The sequence below is a fragment of the Schistocerca piceifrons genome, chromosome 2 (genome assembly GCF_021461385.2).
Source record: "Schistocerca piceifrons isolate TAMUIC-IGC-003096 chromosome 2, iqSchPice1.1, whole genome shotgun sequence".
NCBI classification, from domain to species: domain Eukaryota; kingdom Metazoa; phylum Arthropoda; class Insecta; order Orthoptera; family Acrididae; genus Schistocerca; species Schistocerca piceifrons.
Genome location: NC_060139.1, coordinates 966189263 through 966207495, shown reverse-complemented (window position 1 = coordinate 966207495; position 18233 = coordinate 966189263).

Here is an 18233-nt window from a genome sequence, read left to right as displayed (position 1 = left end):
TCTGAAAGACATATGGGGTCAGAGCGTTCTGGAGTACCCCATTCCTTGCCATTCATGTGAAGCTGTGGCGCAAACAGGTAGTAGCACAAGGTCGATCTGAAGGTTGGTTTGAATGAGTTTACTAGGCACGGTCCTATTGAAGGTGGTATGCCCATTCTTAGTCTGACCTTTGAACTGACCTACCCCGCCAATTGGTGAAAAATCTGTAGTTCACCATGGACTCGAAAGCATTTGTCATTTTCGCCCTAGAATCTGTGACAGAGGTAAAAGAAACTTTAAGTCCTAGGATCCACAGAGTATTGAGTCCCATATCTTCAGAACTGCAGTCTATTACTTACAAAGCCACTGAGCCACACAGACCATAGGTACATAGTTATTGAATTTGAGGGTACTTACGCCCATTAATACACTTAGAGGAGTGGGACTGGGAACAAGCCATTAAGTTAATCGTGTAATCACTGGCTGGCATATGTCTTTCTGCATTTTCGAAGGTAGTTTTTTCAAATTAACAGAGGAGGCAATAATTTACAAGACCAGTATTGAAACACGTATGTAACGCAGCAGCGATGGCGAGGCATTGTAGCATCTGTGACCAGAGAGTATGCGCTTGACCGCGCGAGTGTTGCGAGCGGTTCTCAGTCTGTCAGTCAGTCGTTGCGAGTCGGTCAGTCGTTGCGAGTCGGTAGCTCTGTCTAGTTGAGAGCAGTACTCTAGTAGTAGTCGTGCAGTGCAGTACGCCAATAGTCGTCATGGAGAGCGGTCGGCAACACTGGTCAAGATGGTGAATAAGGTATACTGTTAATTAATATAATCATTAGATAATGAAAAATTTTATTTATTGTAACTATTCTCCAACAAGTCCCCAATAATAATTTTTATTTCAAAAGCATTTTTTTTCAAAAATTTAATTTTTATTGAATTAAAGATTTCGTTGCACTTCCCATTTCACTCCACTTCTTTAAAAGAAAATTTTTAGTAAAATCACAAAAAAAGAGAATATTATTATTTGCAATGCAGTTCCTCCAAGCGGTGCGTAACAACAAGAGCAGAAATGTGACATCCATTTATTCTGAGGTAAGACTTTAATTCTGATTGTTTTACACAGGGCCAAAGACCGATGTTTCGGTTTAATTGAATTTCCTTATCACTGAATGGACTTTAATTTTTTTTTGAAGGATTTACATTCGAGTCAGATTGCGTATTTCACATTTTTGTTGCCATTGTCAGTACATTTCATTGTGGCAGGTTACAATTAGCGCAATGTCCATTAGCATTCATAATTAAATATTGTCATATTTCTTTCTTTCAAATTTTTGTGGGAAGGTTACACTCGGCTCCCATTTGTATTAAATATTGTCATTTATTTCATTTATTTCTCTTAAATTACGGTGGGGAGGTTACACTTGGCGACCCTGCCAGGATCGAATTTCGTTGAGAGTCTTTTGAACAACAGTCAGATATCTGCTCTTGTTTGCTTAGATATAATTAGGATTTGGCGCAACGCTTTTACTAATTTTGTGACTCTCTTTCCACAGATCAACGGCAATTCTTTGCTCTGTTGTAATTGTGTGTTGCTTTTGCATTTGTGATTATTTGTTTTGTGAAAAATTGTGACTATTGTAAAAATGCCGCGAAAGACTGTGAATAGTGTATCGCGAAGTATTGTGAACGAATTTACCGACTTAAACAACGTGACGAATAGTAATTGTGACACGCAGTGTAATGATGACAATCCTGCGTTCACTGACAATCAATGCATTCCAACCACTAGTGATGACTTTTACCCTGATAATGAACAAACAAACTCAATTGTCTCGTCTGTTAATTTGACGACAATTGATGACGCAGAACGCTCTATTGTAATGAGCGCTGCCGAGCTTAACACACCCGATTTAGAAAATTCAAGTAACGTACCGATAAATTTTTCGAATGAAAATGGACAGTGTTCTGAAAGTACGATGGATTCATTTAATTCCGAAATAGTGAGTGACAGTGTAGGTCCGACTGATAATCCTTTTTGTAAATTGCAGAATGACCAAATGGTCACACAAAGCGCGACAATTCCAGGTACACAATCAAACAGCACAGATAATGGAGTAGGTAATGCTACATTTGATTTGAATCAATTTATGGCAATAATGTTACAATTTAAGAACGATATTGGTGTAGATATCAAACAACAATTTAGTGAACAGAATAAAAAATTAGACAAACAAAGTGAAGATTTTAAACAACTCAGTGAACAGGTCAAACAACAGAGTGAAGATTTCAGACAACTTAGGGAAGATAACAAACAAGATAACGAAAAACTCAAACAATACTTAAATGAAAAATTAGACGACAATTCGAGACAGCTTAGTGAACAAATTAGAGCCGTTCCTGCGCAGTGCCATGACACTAAGGAACAGTTGCGCGTAGAAATTGAGGCTTGTTCACAAAAAAATAGCGAAGAAATTAAGTCTGTTGCGCAGGAATTAAGAGAAATGCAAACAGCCGCAACAGATACACTCAGAGACGAAATTAGCGGAGTCGCTAAACAATGCTCTGAAAAAGCTATACAATTACGGGATGAGTTTAAAGCAATGACGGTAGAACTTTCGCGCACTATGGACGCAAGGATAGACGCGAAATTCGAACAGCAGAACACTCAGATTAACGAGCGCTTTAATCAGCACATACAGAACAGTGATACGCGTTTCCGCAGATTTATTCAGGATCAAAACAAAGTAAAACGACAAGTCATGGAAACAATCACTGCACAAAGACAAGAGGACAAACGTAAAATATTCGTGAAAGCGAAGACGTATGTAGACAATAATATTACTACAGTGTCCGACAAAATTAATACCATAGAACAATTGAACGCGGAATTACGGGATGAAATTTCTGACCTTAAATCAAAAACAGATACACACACAGTAAATATTCAAACAGTGACAGATAGATTCGAACAATTAGATCTAACACAGGATTGTGATGTTATCAAAGCTGATGTTAAAAAACTGAGCGAAACTACGCGCAAGTTGCAAAAACAGATTAATGCGTCTGAGTCTAAAACCGATGATCAGGTTAAAATACTGACTGAAAAATATGATGAATTGGCCAGTCGTATTGATGTTATCGAAAATACTAATGACAATAAATCAGACGATACTGCACCGGTTTCATTTATCCAAACACCTGAATTTCAAAATTTACAGCAGACAATTAATGAGATCGATTCATCTAACAACACGTTACGTAGGAAGTTATCAAATTTACAACAAGAAGTAACAGAGATGAAAAACATTTCAGTTAATAACATGCCACAACAGACGCCACTTTATGAACATGTGTCAGACTCACGCAGCGCGTATAATTTGGGTAATCTACAGAGAGTACGGGACTTAGATTCCGATCAACCACAGTTCAATAGATTCTCTTACGATCCTGAACCTGTTCCATCACACAGAGATGATAATTTCGACTACAAACATTTTCTGTCAGTGAGAAAGTTTAAAGTTTTTAAAAACGATAGAACGCAGATTCACCCACTGGATTGGATTCAACAATTTAGCTTTGCTCTTCCACCGAATTGGCCTGTAACACACAAACTTGAATTTATTTGCAGTTTTTTGGAAGGCGAACCGGCAACTCGTATGAGACCGATCGCGAGGCAATGCTACTTAGTAGAGGAATTTCAGAATGCTTTTCTGTCAGCGTACTGGTCGAAGACGACACAGCGCGGAATTAAAGACCAACTAATTAGTTTGCCGAATTACGAGAACTCAAATTTTCCCAGTGTGACGCAATTTTTTGAGCACATGGTACAACAAAACCAATACCTGAGTGAACCGTACAGTGAATCCGCACTTATACAATTATGCATTTCCAAATTACCACGGTCATTACGAGTGTCACTTCTAACGGGTCAGCAAAAAGAAAACATTTCAGCATTCAGAGATCTTTTACAGCTCTTGGAAGTACAGCAATCTGATTATTCTTTTGTAAACAAAAACTTTTCGAGTAACAACCAAGGTCAACAACAGTACTGCAATTATGATCAGGGACGTAATTCCAATCGGAAAGATAACAGACGTTTTAGGAACGACAACTACCAAAACTTTAATAACAGGCAAAATTCTAATTATCAATACCGTCAAAATTTTCAGCAACAGGAACAACACTTTAGTAACAATAGAGGTGTTTCACAACAACATCAAAACCAGCCGGTTAACATACCTAACCAACAATGGAATACACAAGGTCAACCAGGCTTTAATGTTTCGCCGCGTGGACGTATAGCCCCTGGTCCAACAAATAGTAACGCACGGGAGCAGAGAAACAACTATGTACAAAGAAGACAGTATTTCAATTCCCATCGCTATACACCGTATAGGAATGACTATTACGACAGACGTAAAAACGATGAGCACAATTACCAGCGTACATATAATAACAGTCGGTCTCACCAACAGCAAAATCATAAGCAAGAACATATTCTCATGAATGAACCCGACAGTAGGTACCATCCAGAGCGTAACACGTCTGGAAGAAGTAATAGAACAGTTCAAATAGTCGAAATGCCACAGAATCCTCATAATAATAATAACACGTCAGATAGAATCTGACTAGATAATGTACAGGACGCATCTTGCAATAATACAAGCACTACCTTAGACACGCAAAATGTTGTTCACGAAAATGTAATTACTTTTGACGACATCAGAGACACTCTTTTACAGGAAAGACCAGTTATTCAGAAAACCATTTCACATCCTGTTATCGAAATTAAAATTGGTTCATCGAAATTTTCAGCAGTAATCGATTCCGGATCACCTATATCAGTAATTAATGAGGAGACTTTCAACGAGTGCAACAAAGAGAATACTTATCCGACGTTACCTTTAGGCAAAACAAAAGTGAAAGGAGTAGTACCGAGTAAAGGAGTAGACGTTAAATTACAGACGCATTTATCATTTTATATTGGAGGTCATACTTTCCACTCTAATTTTTGGATTGTGCCTTTATTGACAACAGACGTTATTTTAGGCACGAATTTTCTGGTACAACACGACGCAGTCATTGATTTTCAGAATTCTTATTTAATGTTAAAGGATGAAAATGTACAACTTGCTTTAGAATTTCAGCACTCATTATCTGCGGAAGAACAAACAATCAACCGCACAGAGGTCATTTCCGCAACACGTGACATAGACTGTAATCCCACATTGTTAACGGATACGTACGTACACAACTATAATACTCCAGACGAAATGGACTACGACGTAATACAAATGATTTCCGATAAAGTTAGACAAAGCAGTGCAACTACAGGCGACGAACGAACGCAATTACATAAAATTCTTTTAGAGCAAGCTCCAGTTTTTACAACATTCCTGGTACTATGTCCGGATTTATGTATGAATTTCAAGTCAAACCGCACGACACATTTAAAGCAAAGCATTATCCCATTCCGTATATTCACAGAGAACAAGTTAAAAAAGAATTGCAGGATATGCTCGATCAAGGAATTATTGAACCAGCAGTTAGTCCATACATAAACCCGCTACATATTGTTAAGAAAAAAGATGGCTCACTTCGCCTTGTACTTGATTCACGTCACATTAATGACATTATTATTAATGAAACAGATCGACCACAGACATTAGAGGAACTTCTACAGAAATTTCATGGTACAGCTATTTATTCTACATTAGATTTGAAATCGGGATTTTGGCAAATTCAACTTCATCCGAATTGCAGAAAATATACAGCTTTTCTCTGTTTCGGCGACTGTTATCAATTTTGCAAACTACCGTTCGGCTTAACTATTTCTTCTGCAGCTTTTATTCGCGGTTTGAACACTATACTTCCGACAGAACTTAAAGACAGAATTACGACGTATGTAGACGACATTCTTATCGCAGAAGCTAACTGGTCTGAACACAATCTGATTCTTGAACAACTGTTACAAACTTTTCATGCACAAGGACTTACAGTTAATCTCAGTAAATCGCACTTTGGCAAAACTTCTATAAAATTTCTTGGACACGTAATTTCAGCAGAAGGCATTGCACCTGATCCGGAAAAACTTCAAGCTCTACGTGACATTACCGTTCCTACAACGAAGAAGCAATTACGCAGTTTTTTGGGCTTAATTAATTTTTTTCGTAAATTTATTCATCACACTGCTTTAGACACACCCAGATTATGTCAATTAACAGGTAAAAACAGTATTTGGTCTTGGGATAAGCAAGCACATTCTGAATTTGTGAACCTGAAACATGCTTTGTTGAATGCTCCACTTTTATCGCACCCAGATCTTACCAGAAATTTTTCCATTGCCACCGACAGCTCTAACACCGCTTTAGGCGTACATATTTTCCAGGAAATTGAAGAAGGTGGTTCAATAGTAATTAAAAACATTGCATTTGCAAGTCGCATTCTGTCACCTGCTGAACGAAATTATTCTGTTACTGAACTTGAAACATTATGTGTTGTATGGGCTTTCACGAGATTTAGGCACTTTCTTTATGGCAGACATACCACTGTTTACACTGACATCACAGAGCGATACAATTTTTACTTTCGGCTAAATTTACTCACGATAGATTAAGTAGATGGAAACTTTATTTACAAGAATTTAATTTTACAATAGTTCACATTCCGGGTACGCAAAATGTTATAGCAGACGCACTATCGCGTTCTCTCGGCAACAATCAGCAAGACGTAGCAACCAACTTCTGCAAAACAAATTTCAGTGTCATGTACATTCAGCAAGTTGCATTTGAAAACTTTATTTCATCGTCATTACAGGACATAGCACAAGAACAAAATAAAGACAATGTGTGGAAAGAAATTAAACACCTTTGGCAAGATAAGAATAATGTTACGATTAGGAACCACTACACTGTACGCAATGACATTCTGTTTCGCCGCTCTCATCCTGACAGCAACAATTGGTTATTATGCATACCTGACGAAATGGTTAACAAATTAATTTGGTACACTCATTTAAGTTACGCACATTACGGAGCACGAAAATGTTTTCTTATACTGAGACAGAACTGTTATTTTACTAACATGGAGAAACGTATACGACGAGTTTTAGCGTCTTGTAAAATTTGCCAGAAAGCTAAATCAGACACCACCTCACATATTCCTCCATTATATCCCATTGTACCTGTTAAATTAAGACATATGGCCGCTGTAGATATTTTTGGTCCGATTCCCAGAACTAACAGAGGTTTTTGCTACATATTTGTCGCTGTTGAGCTCACTTCAAAATTTGTTACTTTCACTCCATTACGCAAAGCTACTGCTAAAACTGTTTCGAAAGCATTTGTAAAACATTTTCTATCTCATGTAGGGCATGTAATGAAAGTAATTTCTGACAATGGATCTCAATTTCGTAGTAGCGTATGGACACGCATGTTACGAGCCAGAAACATTTCTCCGATCTATATATCCAAGTACCACGCTTCTTCGAACCCCTGTGAAAGATTAATGAAAGAAATTGGTAAACTGTGCCGAATATACTGCCACAAAAGACATATTGATTGGGATACATACATACTCTCATTCCAAGATGTAATTAATTCCATTCCAAATGAATCCACTATGCTATCTCCGTCTGTTATACTGAAAAATGCTGAACCACCTAACAAAATTAAAGAATTAATAACATTTCCTACATCTCGTCGATTACGACACCACGAAATAATTGACATTGCGCTGAACAACATCAAACGTGCCGCAGAGCGCCGGAGAAGACAGCAAAAACAGGTTTGTACACGCCGAGACTTTCACGTTGGACAGAAAATATTAGTACGTACACACTATTTATCCAGCAAATTAAAAGGTAAGTGCAGTAAATTTGAACTTCTATACGCAGGTCCATATCGGATTCGCAGCATCCCTCACCCCAATGTTGTACACGTCGAAACTTTGAGAACCAGAAAATCGAAAGGCAATCACCACATCTCAAACATTAAACCGTTTATTGAGTGAAACCACTGTATGATTCAACACACTATGATGCCATTTACTAATGCAATTATTTCACCTGACTAATTACTGATGATTATTGTATTTTTTTCTTGGCAAGTGCCCGGCAAGGTAAGGTTAGCAGGTCGCTCTTCTTGTCGTTACACATCAGACCGTGCATACTTTTCCAGACACTTACGTATTTTATGACTAATTATGCAATGTTAGCTAATGACATGTTAATTTCATTACATTTTTTTTATTAAAGTCTTTAATTCTCGCCTTGATTAACTACACTCTATACAAGCTGAACACAACGAACGTCACATTTTGTCTTTTTATGTACGATTGTTTTCAGTTTTGTTTGTATGCACTGTGAAATAGTTAAGATATAACACACCAGTTGACTTTGACATTTTTTTTGCCTTATGACATCTCAACATCGTGACTGTTTTACATTTTTTGCTGCTGCATCGTATTATTCTGTGTACATTTTTGCATATGAACACTGTCAATGTCTTTGACATATTACGTTTTCTGTCATGTTATGCTGTATGGTTAATTGTGTCACCATAAACCAGTCATTATTTAGTGGGTATATGATTTAAATGCAGGACATTAATCTTTGTTCATGAATTTCAGAAAGAAATGATGCATGTAAGAAATAAATTCAACAGAAATGGGAATTTCACCTACGGAATAAACGATAGAAGATGCGATAACTTTATGAGGAAGAGTAAATGGATCAGGATTAACAAGAATATACTATACTCATCACAGAATAGCAGTCTTAACTAATTTTTTCTTTCAGAATACAGGGTGATTGATGCAGGCTGTCAGAGAGAACTACACATCTTAGTTTTAGTGCTGAAATATGCTAGAGATAAGGAATAGTTATGTAATGAGTAATGAAGTGATTTTTTGCAGATGATAATGAATGCTGACGAATAATGATGAAGAATATGCTGTTATGAATAATGAAGTTTTTCTTTACAGGTGATGATAATAGTGAAGTTATGATGGTATTGATAATGAAGTTTTTTCTTTACAGATGAGGATAATGTTGAAGTTATGTATTTATGCTACGTAGTTATTTAAGTATTTGTTGCAGTTTGTTTTGACAGCAGGTGTTACATTGCATAGTAGGATGACAGAAAGTTTTGGAAAGGACAGCTATGGAACACATTTTTATACACATTTCACTACCTGTTAATTCGAAGTTCACTACTTTTCAGCATAGTGTGAGTTTCTTCTTTCAGGTTAATAATCCATTTTGTATTTTTTCCAGGAGAAGCTTTTCATGATACTTACTAAACCTGTTACTTATTATACCTGTTCTAGTACTTGCATTTTTATTTTTTACCCATTTGTGTTTATCATTTATGAATGTGATCACATATACTGCCTTGTTGCATAACCTTGCTACAGCTGACTCATGACGAATGACGTTACCTATCCTCATTTGCAGCAATAGGTCAAAAACAAATAGTGTTATGCCTCAGCAATTAATTATCGATCCCAACGCAATGCATTGCTAACAAAAAAAAAAATGTATTACCAGTCCCACATGATGTCGCTAGTTTATGATAATTCTGAGCAATACTGATTATCTCTGAATCGTATGTCACTTGAGTAATGACTTCTTAATGAGACAAAAAAAAGTATATATTTAAGATAATGCTTTGTCACTAGCTAACAACTGCCACTGTTTATTGTAATGAGACTACTTATAGTGCCTGTGATTATTAATGCTATGACTGTAATTAACTGATTTTTAATAATGACTTCGTAATAATCTGAATAATACTGAATAATGATTCTATTCAATACTTGCTGGCCACTGAGTGCCAATAATTAATGTCACTTGAAGAATTGTTATTAATTATGCCATTAATTAGCCCTTTTTTTTCCATGTTGAGTTTTCATGTTTTGGTTAATGGCCAATGAGTGCCAATAATTTGTATCACTCAATGTATTATGTTAATGCTAGGCCAATAATTGACTCTCCTTTTCAACTAAGACTTCTGATGAACATTATTCTGTCATACTAAATATACTTTGTAACTGGCCAAGGACCGCCACTGTTTATTGTAATACGATTACCCATGATGCCAGCTAGTGATTCTTAATAGATTGGAATGACACATAATTAATTAACTATGGTACTGTTTAATAATGCTTTGTAATTAGGAGAAGACTAATGATTCTTACTATATTAGAATGACAAATGATTAATTAACTGTAATTAGGAAAAGGCTAATGATTATTATTGGAATGACAAATGATTAATTAACTGTAATTAGGAGAAGGTTAATGATTCTTAATTATACTCTGTAAATGAAAAGAGTGCGATTATTTCATAATGCTTTGTAACCAGGAAAAGAAGGCTACTGATTCCATGTAAAACAATTAATGAACATTTTTCTGTAATACTACATACTTGGTACAGAAATGTTCAATAACTGGGCTATGAATGCCACAAACTGCTAATTAAGTCTCTAATTGTCAATATTATGTGACTTGATGTCCTTCACCTCATAAGCTGACTACCCTGAATTATTGCAATGTCCATTTGTCCTGTTTATCCTAGTGATCATGGAGCACTATCTTTGGTTTTGCACTAATTCTACGTGGGTGTGCCTTGTAAGAGCGTGGTGTTGACACGACATGCTGTCCACCACCGTGAGCGATGAAGACATTATTATGGTCCCACTGTTTGGTGTACCTAATGTACTGCCAAAATGAAAACATGGAATATTACTACGACAATTCAGTGTCTTGGCTACGCTGATAAATTCTGATGGGAAAAGAACTTCAAGTTGTGTCACTTGGTGTTGTACTTCTGTGGAAAGATATGGACTTTCAGAGCAGCTGTGTGCAATCTAAAGTGCTACAACCATGATGCAATCCTTCCCTTTCCTATCCTGATTCTTGTCACATAAAATAAAAAAAAAAAAAAATTTTTTTTGGTAACATCATTTATGTTCATAGGTTATACATTTTTCGATTTGTTGAACTCCAGTGCGAGTACACTTGTGGCACTGGTCGACATGGTTTTTTGCCATTATGTTTATTTGTTGTGAAAATGCTAAAGACATTTCTCCAGTGCGTGTGCACTTTGGACATGATTTTTTGTCATTACATGATTTTTTTGCCATTATGTTTATTTATTGCGAAAATGCTAAAGACATTTTTCGAATTGTTCTGAAGTACAGTATACAGTATACGTATGTACACTCTTGTCTTTTATATTGTATATACATTTTTATTTTTATGATATGTTCTGAACTACAGTGCATGTGCACTTCTGTTAGGTGTTAATATGTTTTCTATTGAACTTCAGTGCCTGTACACTTATCTCATTTTTCAATATGTTTTCTACTATTCTGTATATTCAATACTTTAATGCGAATGCACTTATGCCATTTGTTACTAATTGTACATACATTTCATCAATTACTGATATGTTCTCAACTGCAGTGCATGTGCACTCATGTCACTTGTCAACATAATATTTTTTGCCAGTCTGTTTATTTGTTCTGAATATGCTAAAGAATTTTTTCAGTGCCTGTGCACTTTGTTATCTGTCAAATAATTTGTATATACATTTTTCTGATTTGTTACTATGTTTTGTACTCACATTTTGTCTTTGTCTGATAACTTATACTTAGTGCGTGTGCACAACATTTACCTTATGTACTACATCTAAATATTCTGTAAATTGTAGAAGTTTATTAATTAATTAAAAAATTTTGCCGCGATTGGCAAGTCCAAATGACTCACCATCGCTGCCAAATTTTTGCCCCCCCAGTGGAGGGTTATGAAACACGTATGTAACGCAGCAGCGATGGCGAGGCATTGTAGCATCTGTGACCAGAGAGTATGCGCTTGACCGCGCGAGTGTTGCGAGCGGTTCTCAGTCTGTCAGTCAGTCGTTGGTAGTCGGTCAGTCGTTGCGAGTCTGTAGCTCTGTCTAGTTGAGAGCAGTACTCTAGTAGTAGTCGTGCAGTGCAGTACGCCAATAGTCGTCATGGAGAGCGGTCGGCAACACTGGTCAAGATGGTGAATAAGGTATACTGTTAATTAATATAATCATTAGATAATGAAAAATTTTATTTATTGTAACTATTCTCCAACAAGTCCCCAATAATAATTTTTATTTCAAAAGCATTTTTTTTCAAAAATTTAATTTTTATTGAATTAAAGATTTCGTTGCACTTCCCATTTCACTCCACTTCTTTAAAAGAAAATTTTTAGTAAAATCACAAAAAAAGAGAATATTATTATTTGCAATGCAGTTCCTCCAAGCGGTGCGTAACAACAAGAGCAGAAATGTGACATCCATTTATTCTGAGGTAAGACTTTAATTCTGATTGTTTTACACAGGGCCAAAGACCGATGTTTCGGTTTAATTGAATTTCCTTATCACTGAATGGACTTTAATTTTTTTTTGAAGGATTTACATTCGAGTCAGATTGCGTATTTCACATTTTTGTTGCCATTGTCAGTACATTTCATTGTGGCAGGTTACAATTAGCGCAATGTCCATTAGCATTCATAATTAAATATTGTCATATTTCTTTCTTTCAAATTTTTGTGGGAAGGTTACACTCGGCTCCCATTTGTATTAAATATTGTCATTTATTTCATTTATTTCTCTTAAATTACGGTGGGGAGGTTACAGTATTTCACGAGAAATCGGAAGGGACGTGGTTGCATTCAGTTCCTGGTCATCAGACTGAGCTCCGATGTTGGTGATTAAATTTCAAATCTCTCAGAAGTTTTACATGAAAGCACTGTTGCTGATCATCTCTTCGAAAGCAGTGTCAAGAGGTGTAGTCATTTGCTTCATTCTCTCCATTGGCTTTGTTTCGCGCTTCTATTATGCTCCCATAAAGTCCTTGTAGCCATTAAATTTCAACACCTTTAAGACACCGTGTATTAACATAAAATTGTCATCAAGTGTATTACATGATTAGATATGAATTTGCATATGCTTGCATTTTAGTGCAATCGGAAAAAAGATGTAGGAGTAATGGCATTTTGAAAGTATCTAACCAAAAAGTGAAAGTATCTAACCAAAATTGTATCCTTTATTATTTGTGAAAGTATCAATGATAAGATTGTTCCAAATAAATTATTCAACAAACCTGCATCTGACTGCGTCTGTGAACTTGTTTCTTGCACTCCTCCATTTTGCCAGAAATGCAACATGTATTTGACTCATATGGCAAGTTTAAGGGAATAATGCCGTTTGTGCAATGGCATTAAGATGGTACTGAAAAATTAACTTTTGGGCCTGATGTTTACTTAATGAAATTATATCTTGGTTTGAATAATGCCAATTGTGCAATGGCATAAAATTAGTTACTTGGAATAACTTTGCTCTGATAACTTTAGTTATACCAAAATCGCTTTCAAACCATGAACTGCACATATATATATATATTGCATAGAGGCCTCATTTTCTTTACGTTCTTTCATTGGTGGGTAACTTTAGTTTACTACTCATTTTCGTATTCAATACAAGCAAAGGATGTGGATTATGATTCAGGCTGTTAGATTTAAACACAACGTTGATCTCAATATATATATTGTTAAAATGTTAAGTCATACACAAAACCTATCAGTTCCAACATTTTTGTAGAACGAATCACTCTTACAAAAGATTTTAGAAAACGCTTACTGCGTCAAACTTGGACATACAAATGCTAACTCTGAACATTATCGAACAAAAACCATTTTGAAATCATTATATACCTACTCTCATTTATGTGCTAAAGTTTTCTTAGCGTAACTGCGCAGCCAGCGCGACTCCTACCTTAAAGCTGTCCGCACACGTGTGCTTCCTCCGGACACCTAGCTGCGACTCACCGGTTTTTTACTGAGCGCGCCCGGCTCTCTTAACCATCAAAGATCCTCCTACTCAAAGATATTATACTCATTCCACCTTGTGGTTGGCAACTACCGACTTTATTTTCTGGATCTACCCTGATCAGACCTTAGCACATACCTTTCAATTTATATTCTTTCTATAAGGAAACATTACACCAAGGGTTTCTCGTTCGGAAATCACAGTTGAGTGTTATTTGTTTCTGAGAAGATCGTGTTATGTCTCGTCTAAGAAGGAAAAACTTCTGCTAGCTCTTCTCTGAATTCGTCAGCCTATAGAGGCTGCGGATTCTCGTTCTGCGATGTTGCTGCTTGAGTTAGACGAGATTCCACAACTGCCGTGCTAATATGTTATCGATGGGGTTCAGGAGGGCCATACTCAGCAACATGCGGGATCTCAGTGGCCTCAGGGACAAGAGCCCGAGAGGACAGGAGCACTGTTTGTGAAACGGTAGGGAGTAGGACTGTTGATATTTAAAAAAAATATCGATATTTATAAAATATCGATATTTATAAGATATCGACATTTATAAAAATATTGTTATCGGCTCTCGATACGACGAGAAAGGAATCGGAATATCAGTATATCGAGGGAATAAATATCGACTATCTGCCTATAAAAGTATCGGTTGCACATTGTAAATATACTGCCAGTTTTAGAGCTGCATATTTAAGTATTGATTATATTATAAGATATTCTGTACATCAAAAGTTAGCAGCCTGCCTGTCCCCCTGGGAGCAACAAGTGAAAGGAATACGATGTACGTTCGCACTTGGAAATGACCACTTTGCTAGCAATGGTAACTGCATGAAAGTGGAAGAATGAAAGTTATCCGATGGGACCGTCGTTCGGTTTCGTCACTTATAGGATTTGTACTGATATGGAACACCTACAGCCGAAATTATGATGTTATTATATGGCTACCAGTTTCGGTGCTTCAGTGCACAGCCTTCAGGCCTTAACTGACGCTGAGGGGGTTAACTCCAATCATAAACACTATCCATCAGCGGCCAAAATTTGTAAATTGGTTTTCGCTGGCTATCTGTAACAACGATGTTGTCTCTTCATCCATCAAGTAGTTGAATGAATCGTGCATACGATTGGAGTTAACCCCATGGGCGTCAGTTAAGGCCTGAAGATGTACTGAAGCACCGAAACTACTAGCCATATAATGAATAGCAACGTAAGGACGGCTGTAGGTGTTCCATGTATTGCAGAAGTAGTGAGCGACCGAAGTCCCCCAAACCTCCAAGCGTACATATACTATTGTCTGGAACACTTCATGTCGACTTCCTTGTTTTTTTTTTTTTCCTACGCCAGCGACCTAGCACTTGTAGCGTCAAAATTGAGTGGTCAGGCTAAACGTTGCAGTTATTGTTGATAGCGCCGAGTGCTGATTACGTCAGCATTTCCCAAATGTTCAAAAATGTTCAGATGTGTGTGAAATCTTATGGGACTTAACTGCTAAGGTCATCAGTCCCTAAGCTTACACACTACTTAACCTAAATTATCCTAAGGACAAACACACACACCAATGCCCGAGGGAGGACTCGAACCTCGGCCGGGATCAGCCGCACAGTTCATGACTGCAGCGTCTGAGACCGCTAATTCCGCGGGGCTCAGCATTTCCCCTCACGCGTCTCCGCCCACAGCAAAGACCAGTGTTGTCATTTAGATTTTTGCTCAGCATTTCCAGCAACGGTTTTTGGAGAACGCCGACGTGAAGAAATAGCACACTACCTGCTATAATAATGGTCACCCCCCCCCCCCCCCCCCCCCCCCCCCCCAGGGCAATCGCACGGCTTCACACAGTCAAAGAGAGAGATTGCACGTGATGAAAGTAGTAAGACTCCTTCACAGTGTGAAAGTAAAGTTATGTTCTACTACAATTTCAAGAGAACGATTTCAAACACTTACCGAAAATTGTGAAAAAAGTATTATATAAAATAAAAATAAAGGCACTCAATATTGCCATTTTGATATCGATATATCGTGGAAATAAAAATCGCCCTTATATATATATATATTTTTCGGAATAAATATCGATATATACAGGGTGGTCATTTGATCGTGACTGGGCCAAATATCTCACCAAATAAGCGTCAAACGAAAAAACTACAAAGAACGAAACTTGTCTAGCTTGAAGGTGGAAACCAGATGGCGCTATGGTTGGTCCGCTAGACGGCGCTGCCATAGGTCAAACAGATATCAACTGCGTTTTTTAAAATAGGAAACCCCATTTTTTATTACATATTCGTGTAGTACGTAAAGAAATATGAATGTTTTAGTTGGACCACTTTTTTCGCTTTGATAGATGGTGCTCACAATTTTAGACGAACGGTTGGTAACAGGTAGGTTTTTAAATTAAAATACAGAACGTAGGTACGATGGAACATTTTATTTCGGTTGTCCACTGTGATGCGTGTACCTTTGTGAACTTATCATTTCTGAGAACGCATGCTGTTACAGCGTGATTACCTGTAAATGCTACATTAATGCAATAAATGCTCAAAACGATGTCCGTCAACCTCAATGCATTTCGCAATACGTGTAACGACATTCCTCTCTAACAGCGAGTAGTTCGCCTTCCGTAATGTTCGCACATGCATTGTTAATGCGCTGACCCATGTTGTCAGGCGTTGTCGGTGGATCGCTGGCTCTGAGCACTATGCGACTTAACTTCTGAGGTCATCAGTCCCCTAGAACTTAGAACTAATTAAACCTAACTAACCTAAGGACATCACACACATCCATGCCCGAGGCAGGATTCGAACCTGCGACCGTCGCGCGGTGGATCGCGATAGCAAATATCCTTCAACTTTCCCCACAGAAAAAAATCCGGGGACGTCAGATCCGGTGAACGTGCGGGCTATGGTATGGTGCTTCGACGACCAATCCACCTGTCATGAAATATGCTATTCAATACCGCTTCAACCGCACGCGAGCTATGTGCCGGACATCCATCATGTTGGAAGTACATCGCCATTCTGTCATGCAGTGAAACATCTTGTAGTAACATCGGTAGAACATTACGTAAGAAATCAGCATACATTGCACCATTTAGACTGCCATCGATAAAATGGGGGCCAATTATCCTTCGTCCCATAATGCCGCGCCATACATTAACCCGCCAAGGTAGCTGATGTTCCACTTGTCACAGCCATCGTGGATTTTCCGTTGCCCAATAGTGCATATTATGCCGGTTTACGTTACCGCTGTTGGTGAATGACGCTTCGTCGCTAAATAGAATGCGTGCAAAAAATCTGTCATCGTCCCGTAATTTACTTGTGCTCAGTGGCAGAACTGTACACGACGTTCAAAGTCGTCGCCATGCAATTCCTGGTGCACAGATATATGGTACGGGTGCAATCGATGTTGATGTAGCATTCTCAACACCGACGTTTTTGAGATTCCCGATTCTCGCGCAATTTGTCTGCTACTGGTGTGGGGATTAGCCGCGACAGCAGCTAAAACACCTACTTGGGCATCATCATTTGTTGCAGGTCGTGGTTGACGTTTCACATGTAGCTGAACACTTCCTGTTTCCTCAAATAACGTAACTATCCGGCGAACGGTCCGGACACTTGGACGATGTCGTCCAGGATACCGAGAAGCATACATAGCACACGCCCGCTGGGCATTTTAATCACAACAGCCATACATCAGCACGATATTGACCTTTTCCGCAGTTGGTTGGCTGGCTCTGAGCACTATGGGACTTAACATCTGTGGTCATCAGTCCCCTAGAACTTAGAACTACTTAAACCTAACTAACCTAAAGACATCACACACATCCATGCCCGAGGCAGGATTCGAACCTGCGACCGTAGCGGTCATGCGGTTCCAGACTGTAGCGCCTAGAACCGCACGGCCACACCGGCCGGCCGCAATTGGTAAACGGTCCATTTTAACACGGGTAATGTATCGCGAAGCAAATACCGTCCGCACTGTCAGAATGTTACGTGATACCACGTATTTATACGTTTGTGACTATTACACCGCCACGCATCACAAAGCGAAAAAAGTGGTCCAACTAAAACATTCATATTGATTTACGTACTACACGGATATGTAATAAAAAATGGGGGTTCTTATTATTAAAAAAAAACGCAGTTGATATCCGTTTGACCTATGGCAGCGCCATCTAGCGGCCCAACCGCAGCACCATCTGGTTTCCCCCTTCATGCTGGACGAGTTTCGTTCTTTCTAGTTTTTTCGTTTGATGCTTATTTCGTGAGATATTTGGCCTGGTCACTATCGTTGGGCCACCCTGTATATATTTTATTAATAGCCTTAGTAGGGAGCCGGGATCTGGGAGTGAAGGCGCTGGGCATACGAGATTCAGAGGCCGTGGCCTGAGTGGATCGGAGCG